This window comes from Rhinopithecus bieti, unplaced genomic scaffold, assembly GCF_001698545.2.
Source record: "Rhinopithecus bieti isolate Rb0 unplaced genomic scaffold, ASM169854v2 scaffold_37657, whole genome shotgun sequence".
NCBI lineage: Eukaryota > Metazoa > Chordata > Mammalia > Primates > Cercopithecidae > Rhinopithecus > Rhinopithecus bieti.
Genome location: NW_016815825.1, coordinates 124211 through 132364, shown reverse-complemented (window position 1 = coordinate 132364; position 8154 = coordinate 124211).

The following is an 8154-nucleotide window of genomic DNA, read 5'->3' as shown; positions in this document are numbered from 1 at the left end:
ACACACACACACACATACACACACACACATACACACACATACACACATACACACACATACACACACACACACACACACACACACACACACACACACACACACACACACACACACACACACACACACACACACACACATACACACACACACATACACACACACACATACACATACACACACACACATACACACACACACACACACACACACACACACACATACACACACACACACACACACACACACACACACACACATACACACACATACACACACACACACACACACACACACACACACACACAAAGGTAAAATTCTAGAGATAATCCTAGTATGGTAAAGGACAAAAAAGAATTTCCCATATGATTGCCATGATCAATATTTAACATATTCTACATCAGAGGCCTGCGTGCCCTCAAATTTTGGTATCTGAGAGGGGTACTGGAACCATAGATACCAAGGACTGATTTCAAATCAGGGCTAACCATAGTCAGCTAAAAGATAATTTTAAAAAATACCACTCATTAATGTCAGAAAAAAAGAAACAGAAAACACCTCACCAAGAAAGCAGAACAAGCTATGTTGAAGAAACCACAAAACTAAATAAGGTTTCTAAGAGCATCTTGACATCATGTTGCTGGAAGACCTGATGCTATTAAAATATTACTTTTCAAGAATTTAATGTATGCCCTTAATGCAACATCAATTAAAATGGCAATTTTGAAGAAATTGATAAAATGATTATTGTATATAATTCATTCAGAAAATAAGTTTTAAAAAGAGATTGGAACATTTCAATAATGTATAAAAATGTGAGGGAATCTTGGGCGTCTGATCCTAATGTGTGTGATAAAACTATATTCGTTAAAATGAAAAATAAATACAATTTTACATATGTTTTGGAGTCAGACCTGGGTGGTTCTGTGCCAACTCCTAGCTAGGTTATCTTGGGCAAGTGGTTGAAACTTTCTAAGAAAATGAGTATATTACATGTATTATAAGATTGTAATTTGAACCAAAAGAGATAATCACTTAGCACAATTCCCACTACAATTCTACTGTTGTTTTATTTGGTAACAGAATATTTAGGAAAATGTGTCCTATGAACCAAAAGGTCACTTTTTAAACCTGATAAAGCAAATAATTTACAATGACATAGTGTCACGAATCTGTTCCTGCTGCAATAATACCTATTGCTGGGAGTGGTATAGTAAGGTAGACCCAAGAGTGTTGCAAAAGTCCTGGAGAGTAGCTTAATAATACTTACCAAGAGCTTCAAACATGTTTCTACCCTTTAATGAAGTAATTTAATTTTAAAATCTAACCTAAGAAAAGTGATATAAGGACATATATATTAGTTGTTGTATTATATGTAAGTATTTAAATATTCACCAATGAAACTATTAAGTAAAACATGACATAGCTACAGAATAATATTTTAGGCTATGTATATTTATGCAAATAGAGAATTATAAATGACATCGTAAAATGTTAGAGCAGAATAAAGAATGGATATACTGTATAATACCAAATTTGCAAGTTAAAGCCATATAGATATCTATATATGGTAAAAATAAAATATAACATGTTATCTCTGAATTATTAAATTTCTTTATGCTTTTCTGTATTTTCCAAATTCCACAATAAGCAATTACGTATAGTAGAAAATATGTTACTTAAAATAATATGTCAGGACAAGCCACTGTAGACCAAGAAAAAAAGTATAAGATCTAAGTATTCTTTAAATGAAATATGTCTACTTCCTGCCTTACTATTAGCTTGGTCCAATTAGCTTGATGGATATTTTTGGCATTGATTTGGGTTATTTTGAAAGGCTTGGAATTATCTCTGAAAATATTAATCTTTCTATAGCATTTACAATATTAGACTATTAGGCCTAGTGTGTGTTTAGGGGAATGACAGAATAGTCACTGGAATCATATATAAATACTTATATCTTAATTGCTATTAACAGCATTACTGTTATAATTTTCTTTTCTCTTAAAAAAGGAAAGTTAATGAAAAGAAATTGGGAGTCACAGGTATTTGGGTTCTTGTTAATGGAGATTCTCATCTTTAATGAAAATTACAGAGTACCTATATGTAATAATTCCCTTTCTCATTAAAGAAATGAGCGTAGCCCTTGGGATGTGTGAAATCTTGGTGGCAATTCCAATTTACTCACTAACTACATGACTTTGACCAAAAACTTCACCTCTACCAACCTTGGTTACCTCAACTAAAACATGGGGACAATGCTGAGTTGTTCTGAAGTTATTCCTGATGCACCTGTGGCTAGGATTGGAAAACCCAGGCTTTTCCCAGGGAACTAAATTTAGGGGACATTTTAAATAGAAAACAATGCGTAATTTTAAAACATGTTGTATTTAGAAGACGACAGCAAATCAACATATTCTTTCAGCAGTACAGAAAAAAACTGATTTTAGAACAGGGTTAGCAAAAAAAAATTGTTAAAATTGGAGTAACAGACCAGAGGGTGTGTTTGGAGCTGTATTTACTATTTGGCCTCCTTGCGTTTGTAGTAGAAATGCTTAATACATTCCCCAGCCCTCACCCCCATCTTGGTCCACCCGTTTCTCCCTTCCAGGATCTTAGCAATTGAATTATCTGGTTTATTAAGCACTCTGATTCAAGAGACCAATATTGACATATAATCTGGTAAAGAGAAGACAAGGACATTCTACATGGTTGGTGGGAAGCAGACAGCAGGAGGGAAGGTGGGTAAAAAACATGCTGCAGTATCCAGTGACCACCTGAAGAGCAGAAGGTTTCTTTCTCCCAATAACTAGCTAATTCTTGGTGGGAATGGTCCACCCTTCAACTTCCTTAATTTTAGAAATTTTTTTCTTCTTTTTGTTTACTAGATATGTGTTATAAAACTAATTATTTCCTCCCACCTCAATTCATAGGTTGAAGCTCTAACCCACAATGTGATTACATTTGGAAATAGGGCCAGTAGAGAGGTAAATAGGGACAAATGAGGTCATGGGGATGGAGCTCTAATCCAATAGGACTGGTGTCCTTATAAGAAGAAGAGGAGACTCCAGACCTCTTTCTCTCTCCACTCACACACACAGAAAAAGGCTATACGAAGACACAGTGATAAGGCAGCTATCTGCAAGCCAGGAAAAGAGGCCTCAGCAGAAACCAACTCTGCCAGCACCTTGATCTTGAACTTCCAGCCTTCAGAACCATGAGAAAATAAATTGATGTTGTTTAAGGTATCCAGCTTGTAGTATTTTGTTACAGAAGCCCAAGCTGACTAATAGAATGTGTTGCTCCATTACAAAAAAAAAAAAAATTCTGATTCACTGATACTACCATAAATGCTGAAACAGCCTACACACTCCCAAATAACTAAAACCTAATAAAATGAACTTCATCTGAAACTACTCTGAACATTCACAGACTGTGAACCACAGATTCTATCTGAATCTCTGTAGATTAAAACATTAACTAAAGATTTTGCAGGATTGTCAATTTAAACATGATTTGTATAACGTGATACATAAAATTTTCGTGTTTTAATTTTAATGTTATGGCTTTCTTGGTATTTTTAAAATAGGAGTTTGTGACAACAATGTGATAATCACAGCTACTGAAAAAAAAGATGAGTCACAATACATTGGGAATCTCCTGTATTGGATCAGATACAAATGGAGTCAGATGCTGCAGAGCCCAGTGATTGGGTGGATAAAAACAGATGACTTAAAGATTTAAAACTACTCGGCTTTAAGCAGGTGCCTTGAAAAATGAATACAAATCAGGGGCTGTGGCATTTTTATTTGTGGGTATTTGTGTTTGTAAATGTACACATCGACTGTTTGAAAATCAGAAATCTCTAGGGTCTGGGCAAATAAGTAGAACATAACAGAACATACTTTATATCCACACCCATTTTTTAATAGTATTTAAAAAGATGAAAAGTAGCTCAAGCGAGGACTTGAGAGAGGGAGAAAGATAAATACTATAAATAAAATATTCAGAAGTCTGTAAAGTGATTATTACTGTAAGAAGGAGAATCAATATGAAAAGCACAGTACTGTTTGGCTCATCTTTCTGACTTTTTTAGCCCTGGGCAGAGGGACAGTCTTAATGGAAGAGGAGCTAAAACATTGACTGCTGGCATGCAGATGTACATTTTGGTCCAAGGCTGTGTGAGTTAATCACCAAAGGGGAAAATGATAGCATTGGATTTTGGCAGTAAGAGTTGTAGAGTTAGCTAAATGATAAGCCTGGACAATAAAAATATTGGCTCCGTGGAAGAAGGTGGAGACCAACACTAAGGAATCTAAGGATTAAAGGAGGTTTAAGAGACCGTCTTGTGTATTTTTGTTAGTAAGTGGATGCCAATTAATCAACTCTGTGGCCTGTGGCCTGTCCTGGTCTCAGGACTTCTCAGAAGCCATTCCCAACCCCTCTTAGAATCCAGCTACAAGGATTAAAAGAATAACTTCCAGCCCGGATTTTGCAACATGTTGGACAAGTATCTCAAGAATTATCTACCACAGATAAACTCATTTGAATTCACTTTCATTTAAATATAAATTGTATGTATCAATTTGAAGAGTGGAAGAAGGTATCAGAAAAGCAAATATTTAAAAAAGCAAACACCCAATTTTGCCTTTTTGCTGACCGCAGAGCATTTCCACATTTAAAAACTAATATGAAATCTTCATAAATTCTACTCTTATTTATCCTTAAGTACTATACTTAACATCATAGAACTTTAAGGTAACCTGGGGATCAGCTTATTCAAGCCCTCAGTTTTATCCCCGAAGCCCAGAAGTTTACAACTGTCCAAGACTCACAGATGTTCCAGAGCCACAAATGCTTCACGTCCCAAACTGAGCTCACTGTGGTGTACCAAATTTGTTCCTTTTCTTACATCATTTATTTCAGATAATAGTGGACGTATATTCCAATTACCTAAAAATTTAGGAAAATTTTCAACTCTTAATCCCAAATTATATCATTTCTATTTATTCATTCATTCATCTATTTATCCATCAAGAATTGACTTGTCATTGACTTCATAAAGACACTCTGCTAGACTCTTCATACTTAGTAATTAAATAGAATACAGTCTCTACTGTCCAGAGTTTCAGTGTCTGGATGGAGAAAGTGTATGCAAATAAACAGTGAGTGAAGTGCTCCAAAGGAATGCTGTAGTATAACAGAGGATAAAGGTCTGAATTCAGCTTGCGGTAGAGTCAAAAATATTTGAAAAAAGGGCCTTTTCTATTAAGTTTTGAAAGTTCCATAGGATGTCCCCAGGTAGATGGGAGGAGGAGGAAAGGTAAACACCATTCCACCTGGGTTATGCCAACAACCTCCTATCACAGTTTCAGTCTTGTTCCCCTTAAACCTATTCTAGTTACTACAGCCAGATTGCCTGGGCAGACTTTCTAACTCTCCTTCCCCTTTCCCCCCCCTTCCTTAATTCTTTCTGCTCTTGTCACTTTGTCTTTTTGTTAATCAAAACATAACCGTAGTTAATACTTTTGTTAGAATAAAAACAGAAGAATGAAATGCTTGACTCTAAACTAAAAAATGCATATAGACAGAATAAGAAAGCAGGCTGTTCATTCAAAAATGCAAATTAAGTAATGTTCACAACTCTTCCGTGGTTCCTATCTTACACAGAATAAATTCTATTTTTTTTGAGATAGGGTCTCACTCTGTTGCCAGGCTGGAGTGCAGTGACACTTTCACAGCTCATTGCAGCCTTGACCTCCTGGGCTCAAGTGATCCCAGCCTCCTTAGTAGATGGGACTACAAGTGTGTGCCACCACACCCGGCTAAAATATTTAAACATTTTTTGTAGAGCTGGGGTCCCACTATGCTGCCCAGGCTGATCTTGAACTTCTGAGCTCAATCTTCCTGCCTTGGCTTGTCAAAGTGCTGGTATTACAGACGTGAGCCACTGCACCTGGCCTAAAAGCCAAATTCTTAACACAGATGGTAAGTACGTATTGACTGCTCAAATTCCTTTGGGGAAACTGCATGCCCTCAACTAATGACGAGTTGGCCAGGCATAGGCAACACATACAGGGCCACCACTACCCAGTGCAACTCCTGTTTTTAAACCAGAATAAGACGCCATCCCTACACAGATAAATTATAAAAGTCACCCCCTCCATGGGGAAACAGCCTTATGCATACACAGGCAGGCAAGCAGACACCATCTTGTGCAAATGAAACCTGCCTTTCCCTCCAGGAAAATGCAGCTCCATGCCAGGATACATAGCCTGGTGAGCAAATGGGCCTGACTTTTGGCCCCCATTCACTCCCCGTGACCAGATGCCTTTGTGCAGTGCACAAACCGTGGACAAATGATCTGGACTGCAAGCAGAGACTGATTCCTTCTAGCTACAGTGTTCGACTCAGGAGTAGGTAGGCGAACAAGCAGCTCAGAGTCTTTCAAGACTGATAAATAGATGTGAGGACAAAGAAGGCTTTCCCCTCTGGAGTTACTAACCTGGGAAACTGTATATGTTAGCCTGCTGAAGCCATTTATTCACCATGTGGGAAGAGCCTCTAATGTAAATAAAGGAAATACATAGAAAGACACACACACACACATACAGAGAGAGAGAGAGAGAGAGAGAGAGAGAGAGAGAGAGAGAGAGAAAGTCCTGATACCACTGCCTGAGCTTTTATCTATATCCAGCTAAGTCTCAGGGCTCATCTGCCTGTAGGAGGCTGTCTAGTTATGTAAGACAATGGATTCCATCTTTTTTTTTTTTTTTTTTAGATGGAGTCTCTCTCTGTCGCCCAGGCTGGAATTGCAATGGTGTGATCTCGGCTCACTGCAACCTCTGCCTCCCACGTTCAAGCAATTCTGTCTCCGCCTCCAGAGTAGCTGAGATTACAGGTGCAGCTGACATGCTCAGGGTTTCACTGGTTGCCCAGGCTGGTCTCGAACTCCTGAGCTCAGGGAATCCACCCACCTCAGTCTCCCAAAGTGCTAGGATTACAAGTGTGAGTTAACACGCCCAGCCAATTCCATCTTTTAAAGTTGGCTTGTTTCAGTAAAATATTGTCACTAAAATAGCCCATATACATATAGCTTATCATAGGGTTTGCAAATTCACATGTCTATAAAAATCCTATGCAAAAGAAAACAATATGATCGAGACAATATGGAGTGTTGGGGACTGTGACAAAATTGGGAACCATTGCCCTATCTTGAAGAACCTTCTCCTGCTTATCTCCAATTGACCTGAAAAATGTATGTCCAGCAGAACTGAGTCTTGTACTTTTATTTTAAAGGGTACCCTGGAAACACAGATATTTATGCCAAAATCTTCTAATTTTTAAATATTATCAACTAACTCTAAGTAATGGTAAAACACCATGCAGGTCAAATGTAATATATTTGCAGGCCAGATCAAGTCAGCAGTTTGGAACTTCTGACATATGTTACTGCAGAATGTGTTCTGTTCTTCTTCTATGCTCCATGTCATTCTACTCCCAATTACCTTCCACCTTACTCTCTCTGCTCCAAACTTTATTTTTATTTTTATTTTTTTTTAAGATAGAGTCTCAGTCTGTCACCCAGGCTGGAGTGTAGTAGTGCAATCTCGGCTCACTGCAACCTCTGCCTCCTGGGTTCAAGCGATCCTCGTGCCTCAGCCTCCTGAGTAGCTGGGATTACAGATGCCTGCCACAACGCACAGCTAATTTTTGTATTTTTAGTAAAGACGGGGTTTTGCCATGTTGGCCAGGCTGGTCTCAAACTCCTGACCTCAAGTGATCCACCCTCCTCGGCCTCCCAAAGTACTGGGATTACAGGTGTAAGCCACCATGCCCGGCCCAAAACTTACTTTAGCTCCTTGAATACCCCACTCTCTTTGGAACCTCCAAACTGTTGAGAAGGCTGTTTGCCACCTCTGACTGAAACCCTTTTGTCCTCCCTTCTGTCCTTTGATCTCAGCTCAATTGTCACTTCTTCCAAAAAACTCTCTGGAATTATAAGTCTGGGTTAGATATGATGCCTCTGTGTATTTTTTGAAAAAAAAAAGAAAGAAAGAAGAAACAAAGAAACAAACAAACCAAAAAAAGAGCTAGTTCATTTGAATTCACACAGAACTTTGTATGCCAAGGTAAAGACTGAAATTATTTCTCTAC